Source organism: Equus asinus, chromosome 22 (genome assembly GCF_041296235.1).
Source record: "Equus asinus isolate D_3611 breed Donkey chromosome 22, EquAss-T2T_v2, whole genome shotgun sequence".
Lineage (NCBI taxonomy): Eukaryota > Metazoa > Chordata > Mammalia > Perissodactyla > Equidae > Equus > Equus asinus.
The window spans coordinates 59163043-59177522 of NC_091811.1; the positions used below are offsets into that span (position 1 = coordinate 59163043).

A 14480-nucleotide genomic window follows, 5' to 3' on the forward strand; every position below is an offset into this window, starting at 1 on the left:
CTTGGTTGAACTTCGAAAACATTACACTAAATGAATGAAGCAGATGCGAAAGGTCATATATTGTCTGATTCCTTTTATATGACATATCCAGACTAGGTAAATCCATGGAGACAGAAAGCAGATTAGAAGGTACCAGGTGATAGGGTGTACAGGGGAATAGGGAGTGATTACTTAATGGATTTGGGGTGGTTTATGGAATGATGAAAAAGTTTTGAAACCGGAGAGAGTTACTGGTTACATAACATTGTAAATACACTAAAAGCCACTGAACTGTATAATTTAAAATTGTTAATTATATGTTATATGAATTTCACTTCAATTAAAAAAAAGAAATCCACTTGGAGGGAAAAAAGTGTATGTTCATACAAAGATTTGTACACAAATACTCATAGCATAGCTTTATTGTAATTGCCAAAAGCTGGATCAACCCAAATGTGCATCAGCAAATGAATGGATAAATAAATTGTGTTATAGCTATAAAAGAGATTGCAACTCAGCAATAAAAAGGAATAACCTATTGATACATGCAACAATATAGATGGACTTCCAAATAATTATGCTTAGTAAAGAAAACCAAACCAAAAATAAATAAATGTAAGTATACACTTTACAATTCCATTTATATAAAACTCTAGACAATGTAAACTATTCTATAGTGACAGAAAGTTGATAAGCAGTGGCCTGGAGATCATGAAGGTTAGGGGAAGGATTACAAATAGGGATAAGGAAATTTGTGGGGGTGACGAATACATCTAATATCTTGATTGTGGTGATAGTTTCATGGATGAACACAGATGTTAAAACTTAACAAATTGTACACTTTTACTATGTATAGTTTATTTATTTAATATGTACAGTCAATTGTACCTCAATTAAGCTCTTTTTTGAAAAAGATAGGCAAAGGGGAAATAGGGCAACATACTCATGCTCACCACTCAATCACTGATAAGGTGGTAATAAAAAGCAGTTTTACTTTACTGCTGAATGTACAGACAACACCTGGCAAAATTAAACATGGGGACCACTGAAAGTAGCATATAAATTTGTATTTTTATAAACTTAAAAATACTTCCATTAACCTACATTATAATTTCGGAGATGCTCAATCATTTTTGACTGATCTTCAGTCAGTAGTGCTAGAAACTCTCCCACTTCTGGCAAGTACTACGGTTAACGTGATCTGTAAATAAGCATTTAGATACACCAAGAAAGGTCCTACAAGAAACCCTAATAAGGTTCCTAAAAGCTAAAAATACCTGTGAACAATATCTCAAGTGTGACAAAATTAACAAAAAGACTCCTATTATCTATATTAATCACCTCTTAAGAATTTCCTAGTTATAGATATTTACCTTTTGTAGATATTTACTCAAATAAATTTAAACTATTTCAAAACTTTTTATCTACTTTCTAAAAAATTAGATAAGTTTTAAGGTTAAAACCCTACGCTGGATTTTTCTTTACCAAAAAGTATGTCCACTGTTTTAAAGACAAACAAAAGTATGATGCATTCACTAGTGGGAGAAAGTTATGGAAATGGGGGTGAAGTTTAATCAGTCCAAACCACTTTACATTCATGATATTTATGCCAGGTGAGGAATGACATTATCTAACCCAAGCTACCATCATCTCTCACTTCCACTACAGCAGGAGACTTTATTTTTTAATTCAGCTGAACTCAATCTTGGTGGACTCTCAATGTCTCAATTTCTTCATCTATTAAATAGGTACAATAACATTTGCAACCTCATGAGGTTGTGAGAGGATTAAATGAGAATACAAGTACAGCACTAAGTTTGTTGTCTGCACATAAAAAGTTCTCCACAAACGTTACCTATTATTACCTGCATAAATGTTCAGCCTCCATGAGTCCAGTGCTGGAATGGCATCACATATAAGAAACAAGTCTAACCTCAAAAAAAAAAAAAAAAAAAAACCAAAAGTAAGTTAAAAGCAATTTAAATCTTAATATATTGACACTCTCAAAATAAAGAGATCTATTTCAAAATCCACAGCAGCTCCTTAATATCTTCTTTCCCAATTCCTTTTGCTCACAATGTTTCTCATAACCATATGCTCGTCCTGAACCCTCTACATACATCCCTACTCTTACTTCACAATAAAACACTCTGCTCATTTGGCTCTTTCCCCTCTATTGATCCCCTACAAGCAGTTCTCAGTCCACTTTCTAATATAAATTAATCCTCCAGTTTTTACTCCTAGAAATTCTTCAGCTATTTTTTTACCCATCATCCTTTTACAAAATAGATCTAGAAACTGAGCTAAGAGGTCTAGAATCTCTCTTAGTAGGTGAGAAGCAAAAGTTAAGAGAGGCCAGAGACAGAATTTTTCGAGTAGAAATAAATACTGCAAACACAAAATTTAATATATCCTCACCCCAACTGCAGTATTTATTATTATTATTATTATTATTATTATTGCTATTACAGGAGTCTGAAGGCTGGCTGCTGCTTAATCCACCTTAGGAACCCTGAGTGCTGAGTGCCACCACTGGAACCCTTAATATACCCAAGCCAGTCTGTGTTCTTGGAAGCCCTCAAAATACCCAACCCCACTGTGTTCTACGCTGAAGTGAGGAGTATCCCTAACTCATCATTTTGTTTTACACCATCCCATGAATATCACATCACTAACATCTGCCTTCCCAATATCATATTAAGATTTCTACGAAAAAGCTCTTCTAGTTTCTTCAGAGCCCCTAGACCTCAGGGCTCTGGCATCAGAGATGTGTGGAAGCTTGGTTAGGGTTGCCAGGCATGGGTAGAGGATATTGCCCTTCCTCTTTTCACTACCAACCCTGATCCTGAAACATTGCTTGTATGGTTAATTTCTTACCAGGAAATGCCTTGTTCTCCCCTATGCAAAGAAATTACTAGTTGCCTTTGCTCACAGCCCCTCAAGCCATGCCCAGTAGCGTCTGATTTTTAAGCGGGCACAGAGGGTTCACACTGAGAGGCTTGCCACACCAAGAGATCACTTCCCCAACTCTGAGTCAGAGAATCAGGAGCAGCATAATTCAAAGCACACACTAGTACTTATTGCTGTGATGGTTTTCTTGGCCTATTTGTAATCTTAACAAAATTAAAAGTGGAATACTTTCTAAAAGAAGTTCAGTTCCTTTCTGTTGTCCACCCTCTACAACCCCCATCCACCTTGCAGTTTTTTAATAAAATGCAACACCCTCTTAACTAGTCTCTCTAATTCCACTCTGGGCCTCTACTGTTCTCCCCAGAGAAGTACGAGTGGTCTTTTAAAAATGTAAATCAGATCATTCAGGTTTCTTGCTCAACCAGCTTCCTCCAAACAATGGCTTCCCATCATCCCAAGCAAGGGCTATAGAGCCCTACAAAATCTGGCCCCTGCCTATTCTTGAACACACCAAACCACATACTCTTCACCAGGCCTTTGTATTTGTGGTTCATCTTGCCTAGAACACTTCTCTCCCATCAAGGAAATGCTGTTCTGCCTCCTTTCAAGTAATACTTCATGTCACTACGAAGTGGTCTTCCCTGACCACCCAATCTGATATATCCCCTTCTCCAGGACTCTCAATCACATCATCACATCTATTTCCTTCACAGCACTTATCATAATCTGTAATTGTCTTATTTATTTATTTGAAAATTGTCTATTTTTTCAAACAAGAATGTAAGCTCTTTGAGGGCAGAAATTTTTCGTGTCTTATTCATATCCATACCTCCAGTGCCAAACAGTGCCTGACATATAATAAGCACTGAAACCATTTTCTAATTGTTTGATTCATTTACAAAGCTAAGTACCACTTCTGAAGCAAACTTAGGTTTTTTAAAACTTACTTGTACAGCCAATAAGATGGCCCAGCTGTCAAAACCCTGCATTCTCTTGCTCATTCTAACAACTTGCCTTGTATTCACCAAAAGCTCCCATCCTTCCTCAGAAGGTAAAATGTGCACTCAGAAAATAAGATGGCAATTCTATCCGGCAACACTGTTCTCTGGGTCTGTGGCAGCAGCAACTGCCAAAGATCTGGCTACCAGCATTGTAGTGAGCAGTGCCTCACAGCCCAGAACAACCAGGCTAAACTGACCCAAGCTGCAAATGCCTGTGAAAGAATCACGGTCGATGAGAGATCTGTGAAGCACTCCAAATGCCTTAAAGATAACCTCACAGGAGTGGGAAGATTCAGTTCAGCCATCTGACTAGTGGTGCATTCTATAAAGCCTTAATAATGACCCTGTCACCATAAAAACAGATACTTTTGTCCTAGCCTTCTAATCAGCTGCATTTAGCAGCCAACATCCATCTTTTGCAATAAAATGCCACCTTTGAGTTCCTATTCCTATCAAATTATCACTGGGTTTGGGCAATAGATAAATCAGAAACTACAGTTAACAAATCTACTTATCTGGGACCCCAGGCAATTAATTAAACTTACTTGGAAAAGGAGAATAGCCTCTAGTCACCTGGATCTTAACAACTGTAACACTTGGGCACACCAAAATGGCTATAATCTGAAGAACAGCCGCATGTCACTTCCCATGGTGCTCCTATACTGAAAGTGACCTTCCCCTTCCAAAATAAATAATGTTTAAAGTCAGCTGAATCTTGAACAATGACTCTGACTTTTCTCTAAAATAAGGGCTATGACAGCTACCTTAGTGAGAGGCCCAATAAACTCAGGGCAAGGGGCTCATTGTGCTGACACTGTCACCTCATCTAGGACTTCAGCTGATTCATCCCGACGGGCTGACAGGTCACTGACATCTCCACCTTGCCCAAGACTCTTGTTTATTTCACATATAAAAACACTGTCTACTCAGGACAACTGCAATCCAGACACCTTCTCCTGCTATGAAGCCTTTCCCTTCCTGACTTCATTGAGCATCTTTGGAAAATTTTTTTAAAAACCTGTCATTTCAGGCGCCTATTAGTAACTCTGGGTGACTAACAAGACATGGAGGAGCGGGGAACAGAGCCCATAAAAGGACCGGAGTGTTAACCCTCAGCAATTACCAATTCTTTAAAAAAGGATTTAAAAAGATCAAAACCACCTGGGGAAGAAATTGCTTCAGCATTAACAGATGTTTGATATTATTACGGTAATTTGGAAAACAGTTGCAATGTCAGGACTTGAAAATATCTAATCCTTGGCCACACCAAGTAATCTCAGAAGACATCCTTTAACCCAGTAAGCTTTGTTCTAAGATGAACTTCAAGAAGAAATACAAGTCAGGCAATTACAAAAAAACCACAAACTATCCACTACATTTAAACAGAAGGGAGGGAGGAAGGGAGGAAGAAAGAGAGAAAGAGAGAGAGAGAGGGAAAGAGAAAGAGGAACAAGGAAGAACGATGCCCACTGTTATAGATTAAACATGGCGATAAATTATTTGCAGCAATCCCCATCAAGAAGTAGAGTTCCTTTCCCCACCCCCTGAATCTGAGCTGGCCTCATGACTTGCTTTATCCAATAATATGCAGTATGAATGATACTGCTCAATTTCTGAGCCCAGGCCTTAAGAGACCTTCCACTCTCGCCCTCTTGGAACCTAGACACCATGCAAGGAAGTCAAGACAGCCTGCAGGAGAGGCCATAGCACCCTGGATGGCAGCTCCAGCCCAATGCTGGACAATGTTGGAGTGAGACTATCCAGGCACAACTTCACCTAGCCAATCTGCCAAGTGAACACAAACACATGAGTGAGCCCAGCAGGTACCATGTGGAATAGAGGCAAGACAAGACAGATGAGCACTGCCCAAATTGCCAGCCCACTTAATCATAAGCAAATAAATAGTTATTATAAGCCACTAAGGGTGGCTTGGTCCACAGCAATAGATAACAGAACACACACAATCAGCTGAGACTAATTCAAAACATTAATAGTGACCCACACAAAATCAGCAACGTCCATTCCCATCATGTAAGGAAACTGGAATCTCTCAAGAATAATATGCAGGACTACCCTCCTTTGATAAGACATATGCCATAGAATTCCAATAAAAAACTCAGATTAATCAATTTGTTCCTGCATCTGTCTCAATGGTAAATACCTGGAGAAGATATATGCCAATATATATATCCCACAAAGGACTCATGCAAAATGTACAAAGAATTTCTACAATTCAATAAGAAAAAGGAGCCGGCCCTGTGGCTAAGTGGTTGGGTTTGAGCACTCCGCTTTGGCCGCCCAAGGTTTCACTGGTTCGGTTCCTGGATGCGGACATGGCACTGCTCGTCAGGCTAGGCTGAGAAGGAGTCCCACATGCCACAACTAAAAGGACCCACAACTAAAATATACAACTATGTACTGGGGGAATTTGGGGAGAAAAAGCAGAAAGAAAAAAAAGAAAAAGACAAAGCAATTTTTAAAATGGGCAAGAGTTGAACAGGTACTTCACAAAAGAGGATACTTCAAAGGCCAGTATGCATATTAAAAGATATTCCACATCAATGGTCATCAGGGAAATGCAAATTAAAACCACAAAAGGCATCACTGCACTCCCAACAGACCACTTAAAATTAAAAGGATTGACAATACTAAGGGTAGTCAAAGATATAGCACAACCAGAACTCTCATACATTGCTGGCAAGAGAATAAATTAATACAAGCACTTTGGAAAACTGGTAGTACTTAAACATATACACATCCCATGAACTAGCAATTCCACTCCTGGGTATATAACCTACACAAGTGAGTGCTTATGTCTATGAAAAGCCACGTACAAAAACGTTCATAGCAGGGGCTGGCCCCGTGGCCAAGTGGTTAAGTTCGCACGTTCCGCTGCAGGCGGCCCAGTGATTCGTTGGTTCGAATCCTGGGTGCGGACATGGCACTGCTCATCAAACCACGCTGAGGCAGCGTCCCATATGCCACAACGAAAAGGACCCACAACGAAGAATATACAACTATGTACTGGGGGGCTTTGGGGAGAAAAAGGAAAAAAAATAAAATCTTTAAAAAAAAATTAAAATTAAATTAAATTTAAAAAAACATTCATAGCAGTATTATTCATTATAGTCCAAAACTGGAAACAACTCAATGGAAAACTTACGGTATAGTCAGACAATGGAATATTACATAGCAATGATAAAGAACAAACCACTGCTATATGCAACTACATTCATGAATCTCAAAGACAATGTTGAACAAAAAAAGATACATGCGGAGTATATACTAACTGTATGATTCTATTAATATGAAAATCAAAAACTGATAAAACTAATCTATGGTAACAGAAATCAGAATAGTGATTATCTTTGGAAGCCATTTTTGCAAACGAGCTTCTAGAGCATTTCTGGTATTCGATTAGGTTTACTTACAGAAAAAAACTGCCTAAACAAGAGTATTTGCAGGGACAGCTTCTAACTGACATGATGATATAAGCAGCTGGTTGTGCTCCTGCCCATCCAGCCAACCAACAAGATGCTGCTAGGCTCACTTCTGTTTTAGGAAGGACATGCTCTAATCCCTGCACTGGTCTGTACAGCCTGGACCTCTGTGGCTCTATGGCCAAGTCAGTCCCTTAGTTTAGGACCTCACCATTTTCCACCAGCCTCCTTACACTGTGATAAGGGTGATCTTTGAAAAACACAAATATGACGGCATCATCCACCCACAGCCCTACTATACACACACATCCCTCCTTAAAATCCTTCAAAGACTCCCCACTGCCTATAGATAAATTCTGCACCCCTGAGCAGGGTACTTAAGTTCCTTTATTATCTGGCCCCTGGCTACCTCTTCTCTCTCTCCACACATCCTGCGTTCCATAACAAATTACTTGTAGTTGACCTAGAAAGCTATGCTTTTTCTCACTTCAGTATCTCTGGATATATAATGCACCCTCTATCTAGAACAGCAGTTCTCGAAGTATGGTCTCAGGAGGTCTACAAGGTCAAACTATTTTTAGAATAACAAAATGTTATTTTTCATAATAACACTAAGATGTTATTTGCCTTTTTCACCATGGTGACAAAAGCAATGTAGGTCTAACTGCTAGTGCCTTTGCATAAATGACGGCAGGGGCATCAAACTGTATGAGTAACATATTTTTCATCACCCCACATTTGCAGTTTAAAAAAGAACAATAAATTTTACTCACAAATGTCCTTGATAAAGCAGTAAAAATTAATAATTTTATTAAATTTCCACCCTTGAGTACATGTCTTTTTAATATTCTAAGTGACAAAATGGAAAGTAAGCATAAAGCACTTCTGCTGCATATCAAAGTACAGTAATAATCTCAAGGAAAAGCAACTGAGCTGCAAGCTGAACCACTTTTTTCATGAAATACTATTATTTCTTGAGGAAGCAAGTGACAGGCAAACTACGGTTATTCAGACTTGGGTATGAGGCAATATTTTTCACAAAAATGAACGAGGGGCCAGGCTGGTGGTGCAGCGGTTAAGTTCGTGCATTCCGCTTCAGCAGCACAGGTTCACCGGTTCGGATCCTGGGCATAGACCTAAGCACCGCTTATCAAGCCATGCTGTGGTAGGTGTCCCACATAAAATAGAGGAAGATGGGCACAGATGTTAGCTCAGGGCTAATCTTCCTCAAAAAAATAAAATAAAATAAAAAGAACAAAGTGAGCCTGTTAGGAAAGAAAACAAATGATGATAGTATTTCTTGCCAGTGATAAAATTGAAGCTTTTAAGCTAAAATCAGAATTTTGAAAACGTGTATCTGCTGTGAGCTTGACAGCTTCTGAATACTTTAAGACTTTCCTGATGAAATGGTGGTGATATTAATGAATGTGATTTTTTTTAGTTGTATAATGAACTATGTCAAACATTTGGAAAATCTGCATAACTCAGTGAACCATTATTTTCCAATTAACCAATTCAAGATGTTTCAAAAATCATACACGGGTAAAAGAGCCATTCAATGTACAAGACAGATAAATGATTTTAATGTCACCAAGTACAAAAATTCATTAACATGGTTTCAGATTCTACATTGCAAGTAACTTTCAGGAAATAACCACTTGTTGAGTTTGGATATAGTATCAAAGAACATTCATAATTACCTGAACAAGTTATTAAAATATTCCTCTCTTTTCCAACTACATATCTCTGAGGCTGAATTTTCTTCATATATTTCAACCAAAATGACATATTGTAACAGAATGAATGCAGATGCAGATATGAGAATCCAGCTGTCTTCTATTGAACCAGACACTAAAGAGATCTGCAAAAATGTAAAACTCTATCCCTCCTACTTCTCACTAAATTTTTTGTTTTAAAAAAGTTATATATTAATATGTAAAGAGCTTATTATTTTAATGAATTAATAAATATTTAAATATTTTCTTAGTTTTAATTTCTAATACAGTAAATATAATCCACATAAATAAAAGTTCTTTAGAGTCTGTAATAATTTTTAAAAGAGTTAAAAGGTCAGAGACCAAAAAGTTTGAGAACTGCTAATCTAGAATTTCCCCTGCCCTACTTGCTCTTCAAGGCTCTGCTCCTCCAGAAAGCCTTCCCTGATAGCTTAGGTAGAGTTACTCCACTATATTTGCTTACAGCGGAGAGCGAAGATCACACTCATAGGCACTCAATTAATGGTGTGTTGAATGAACGAGGCTAAAATGCAACGCAATGCTCAGTGCTCCACTCAGGGATGAAACAACTTCAAATTGGTTATTTTGTATATATGCACCATGACTAAATCCTCTCTCTCAAATCTTGAATCAACTGCTGGTAGAAATGTAAACTCCATATATTTTTGGAAGGCAATTTTACAATATCTATAAAAATTACAAAAGTATATGCCTTTAGAAATTTATCTTAACAATTATTCCAAATATGCAAAATGACATACATACAAGATTATTCATGCAGCACTGTTTGTAACTGCAAAAGACTGGGAAAAAATCAAAATGTCCTTTAACAAGAGAGTGATAAAATAAGCAATACATAAACACATCCCATAAGACTCTGAAGACATGAAGAATAAGGAAATTCTTGACGTACTTACAAGTTATATCACTAAGTGAAAAGAGCAAGACAGAATCATTTTTCTAATAAGGAAGAAAAAGAATATATATACATGTCTACATGTGTATGTATATTTTATGATTAAAAGTACACAGAATGCACAAAAACTGGTAATATTAATTGCCTCTGGAAAGAGGAATTGAATGACGTGGGTTATAGGAGCAAGAAAACTTCACGCTACTTTTTTCTATCCTTAGAATTTTGAACCATGTAAATGTAATGCCAATCCAAAAAGTAAATCTAAAAATCTCTAAGAATCTTCATTTCACATAAGGAATAACTTCTCATTTTTTCTCTAGTCTCAAAAGATATCAATCCCTAATTTTCAACTATATGTTCAATACCGCCTAAAGCAGATATCTATAACTGACAGAGAATAAGAGCTGCCACCATGAAGCCTCTGAAGTAAGCAAGCCTTTGCGTTCAGTGGTTAACTAATGATTCTGGGGCAGGGTCAGGATCTTTATCTTTTACCTTACATACTTTTGAATTATTTAAATTTCTTACAATTATTTTTGTAATTTGAAAAATGCCAATCTCTGTAAGATTGAAGACAGTAAACAGAAAATCTATAGTCCTGACCTTAATTGGAAATATTAATATGAACTTGTGATACACTTTTTTTTTTTTTTTTATTTTTTCTTTTTCTCCCCAAAGCCCCCCGGTACATAGTTGTGTATTTTTCAGTCATAGGTCCTTCTGGTTGTGGCATGTGGGATGCCGCCTCAGTATGGCCTGACAAGTGGTGCCATGTCCACGCCCAGGATTCAAAATGGCAAAACCCTGGGCCCCTGAAGCAGAGGGCACAAACTTAACCACTCGGCCACAGGGCCAGCCCCATGATATACTTTCTTTAAAAAAAAAAAAAGGGGCCGGCCCATGGCCGAGTGGTTAAGTACACGTAGTCCACTTCGCCAGCCCAGGGTTTGCCAGTTCCAATACTGGGTGCAGACCTAGCACTGGTCATCAAACCATGCTGTGGTGGCATCCCACATAGAAGAACAAGAATGACCTACAAGTAGGATATACAACAATGTACTGGAGCTTTGGGGAGAAAAAAAAAAAAGGAAGATTGGCAACAGATGTTAGCTCAGGGCCAATCTTCCTCACCAAAAAAAAAAGCAAAGCATTTTTTTTAAAACGTCACTTTATTTCCTAGGCTTGTTTACTGAAAATGGCAAGAAACAATGACCAAACCACTAAGCAAATGAGTACCTCTTGCACCCAGACTGTGGTCTCTAAAAATCTTTTCCCCATAAAGGAAACAGGGTTTTAGGGGCAATGGCTGATCCATGCCCAGGAATGGAAATGTAATGGATGATGTGAGAACATCATGTCAGCCAGAAAACAAAGAAACTATCAAAGAATGATAGGATCACAACAAAAAGACATTGCAGCCAACTTGAGCAGATTCCCATTTGCCAAGTTGAAACAATCAATGAGACATCAATAAGGATAAAACTGAAATTGGTTGAAACACATAAATATGCTTAAATTGGAAAATTGATAATGACAATTTTAAAAAGCCTTATCAGTCACTTTTGCAGGATATTAGTGAACGAACTATTTTGAAAATGGTAATACCTCTTCATTAAAAGAAAGACTCAAGAATTTGTCTCGACTTTCCTGCACAAGTTGTACGTCAGAGTAACCAAATCGGTGATCAAGGGAGGTATCTCTTTATAAAAGTATTCCAGCTAAAACAAATTAAGAAATGATACAGGGTCGGCCCGGTGGCTACTGGTTAAGTCCACAAGCTCCACGACAGCAGCCTGGGGTTCACGGGTTCGGATCCCAGGTGCAGACCCACATACTGTTCATCAAGCCGTGGCAGCATCCCACATATAAAATAGAGGAAGACTGACAAAGATGTTAGCTCAGAGACAATCTTCCTCACCAAAAAAAAAAAGAAAAAAAAGAAATGATAGAATTTGAATATCACCATTTAGTAACCTCTAATAAAGTTCAACGAAGGGATATAGACAATGATCATCAATGGCTGCTGACATCATAAAAATGAGAGTAACAGACATCACACACCTCCTCCTAATGAAAGTCAACTATAAAGTATTCTAGCCAAAAACTTCAAATTTGAATCTGATCGAGCCTCTAGACATAACTGCCAATTTGAAGAAAATACAGGGGACAGAGAAACATGTTAGATGACACCATTATGATGTCAATCACTAAATCCATCTGTGGGAAACTACTGAACAGATGACCTAGTTTCTTCAAGAAATAAACTGCAAAGAAAAAAAAGAGGGAGGGAAAATCTTTTAGATTAAGAGATTTTAAATATATATTGACCAACTAAGGTACAGACTTTATTTGGGTCCTATTTTAAACACACAGGCTATTTTAAAAATTATGATACAATCAGGGAAATATGAACACCAGGTACTTAATATTAAGGAGTTATTGTCAATTATTTTAGATGTACAAATGGTTTCGTCTTTTAAAGTCCTTATTTTTTAGAGATATATACCAAAATGTCTATGGATGAAGTAATATGTCACAGATTTGCTTCAGAATAATCAGGAAGGGGGGTGGCAGGAGTACAGAAGAAACAGGATTAGCCATAAGCTAATAACTGCATATGGAGGTTCATTTTACTATTCCCACTGCTTTTGAATGTTTGACATAATAAAGTTTTTTTAAAAAGCCAAATATCAAAAAAAGAAAAATATATATGTTTGAAATATGACCCCTGAAATGAATTTGGTATACCAATCTTTTCTTGAAGCCCAGTTCAGTTCCTACCTCTTCCCTCCCTTTCTATATTGATTTTTCTTTTCTTTTGTATTTGTTTGTAATTTAGTTAGGCTCAACTAACTTCTACTGCATTGTTTATATTACAGAATCTAATCCATTATATCTGCTGGTGTTTTGATGATTAAATATTCATGTTTTATCTCTGCCACTAGACAGTAAAGTCTTTTAACATACAAAAAATTTTTGATCGCACAGTCCTAGAATGATACTAAGCCTTCTCATGGTCCCAAGTACCATATCTAACACTCGAGTTGTCTCTGAAAAATCCTGAGACCAATGGAAAAAGGCAATATTCTTCCTTGTCACCCCAAAGGCTACTATATGCTAAAATTAAGTCTTTACTCTAGTAAAACATTTAATACTGTCTTCTTCAAATTTTACAGGGGTCCCTTTGGTGACATCAAAATGCTAGGTCTCCAGCAAATTAAGGAAAACTCCTAGAGTTCAAATGGGCATATTTATACTCTTTCATAGAAAGAGAATTATACATTACTAGGTTTAAATAGAAATTTTCTTAGCTAAGGGATTGATTAAATACATTGAAGTTACTTAATAAGAACTTCAGCTGCAATATAAAAAGAGAGCTTACCCAGTGAAACAGTCACAAAGCCCAGGAACCAAAGAACTCACCAGTGAACTGGAGACCAATCGAGTGCTGGAGAACAAGTCTATTAGAGGACTTACCAGTTTTAAGAGTTGATTTGTAGCCCTTTTAAATAATTGATTTTTCCGTCTAGTTATAAAAGAAATTCATGTTCTTCGTAAATAGAGATAAGCAAAAAGAAAACAAAAATCATCCCACTACCTCCTTCATAACATTGTGCCTCAGTAAACATCGAGTGCTTTGAGGCTAGCTCTTTTCTCCAAGGAACACAGGTCCCCCTCTTCTAGAACTCACCTATGGGAAGCCCCAGCAGGAAGGAAAGGAGGGGAAAAAAGCATGTCAGCTTAATTCAATGAGACTAATAGGTAGATTTGTTTTTCAATTTTTTTACATTTTACCATTTGTATAAATCCAGGGTCAGAAAAAAAAATACATTCCAGTTTTAAGAATTTTTCTTGATTTATAATAATTTTTTTGGCATTTTTTCCAGTGCCCCTAAAATGTCTTACTATAGTAGCAACAAAGTCCTACATTTCCAATTGCCAAATCAGGTAGCAAACACATCATATTCACTCTATATGTATCTTACTCTACTTTAACTTATATTTAAATTAGTTACTCAAAATAACCACTCCTTTTACTTGCTATTTCTTATGTTGAGGTCCTACCCAATTCCATCAACAGATTTTCATATTTCATGTACAGTTAAATATACATGGAGTAACTCAGTTTCTCCTCAAAATATCCTATACCAGTCTGAATACACACACATGCAAAACAATTCCAGTGTTGGGGCTGGCCTGGTGGCCAAGTGGTTAAGTTCGCGCACTTCGCTTCGGTGGCCCAGGGTTTCCCCAGTTCGGATCCTGGGCGCGGACATGGTACCACTCGTCAGGCCACGTTCAGGCGGCGTCCCACAGGCCACAACTAGAAGGACCCACAACCATAACATACAACTATGTACTGGGGGGATTTGGGGAGAAAAAACAGAAAAAAAACAAAAAAACAATTCCAGTGTCATAAAACTCACCCACAAGTACCAAAGTGTAATGCTCACCAGATCTCTAGCTCAGATGAAGTATACAAACTGTCCTTATCAAG

At 37.4% G+C, this 14480-nt stretch overlaps 1 protein-coding gene across 20 annotated transcripts in view; it reads right to left on the bottom strand.

The window, feature by feature from the left end:
- R3HDM2 (R3H domain containing 2) overlaps positions 1-14480 on the bottom strand; it is a 131054-nt gene that overhangs the window by 100197 nt on the left and 16377 nt on the right. For 16 of the 20 annotated variants that reach the window (XM_070494940.1, XM_070494934.1, XM_070494938.1 and 13 more), the window contains exon 2: positions 1845-1907. The exons of 1 other annotated variant lie outside the window; for it this stretch is intronic. The gene's annotated coding sequence lies outside the window, so the exon portion shown is untranslated. Of the gene's footprint in view, positions 1-1844; positions 1913-14480 lie in introns of all 20 variants that reach the window. 3 more of the 20 variants (XM_070494941.1, XM_070494925.1, XM_070494933.1) reach the window with 1 other exon arrangement.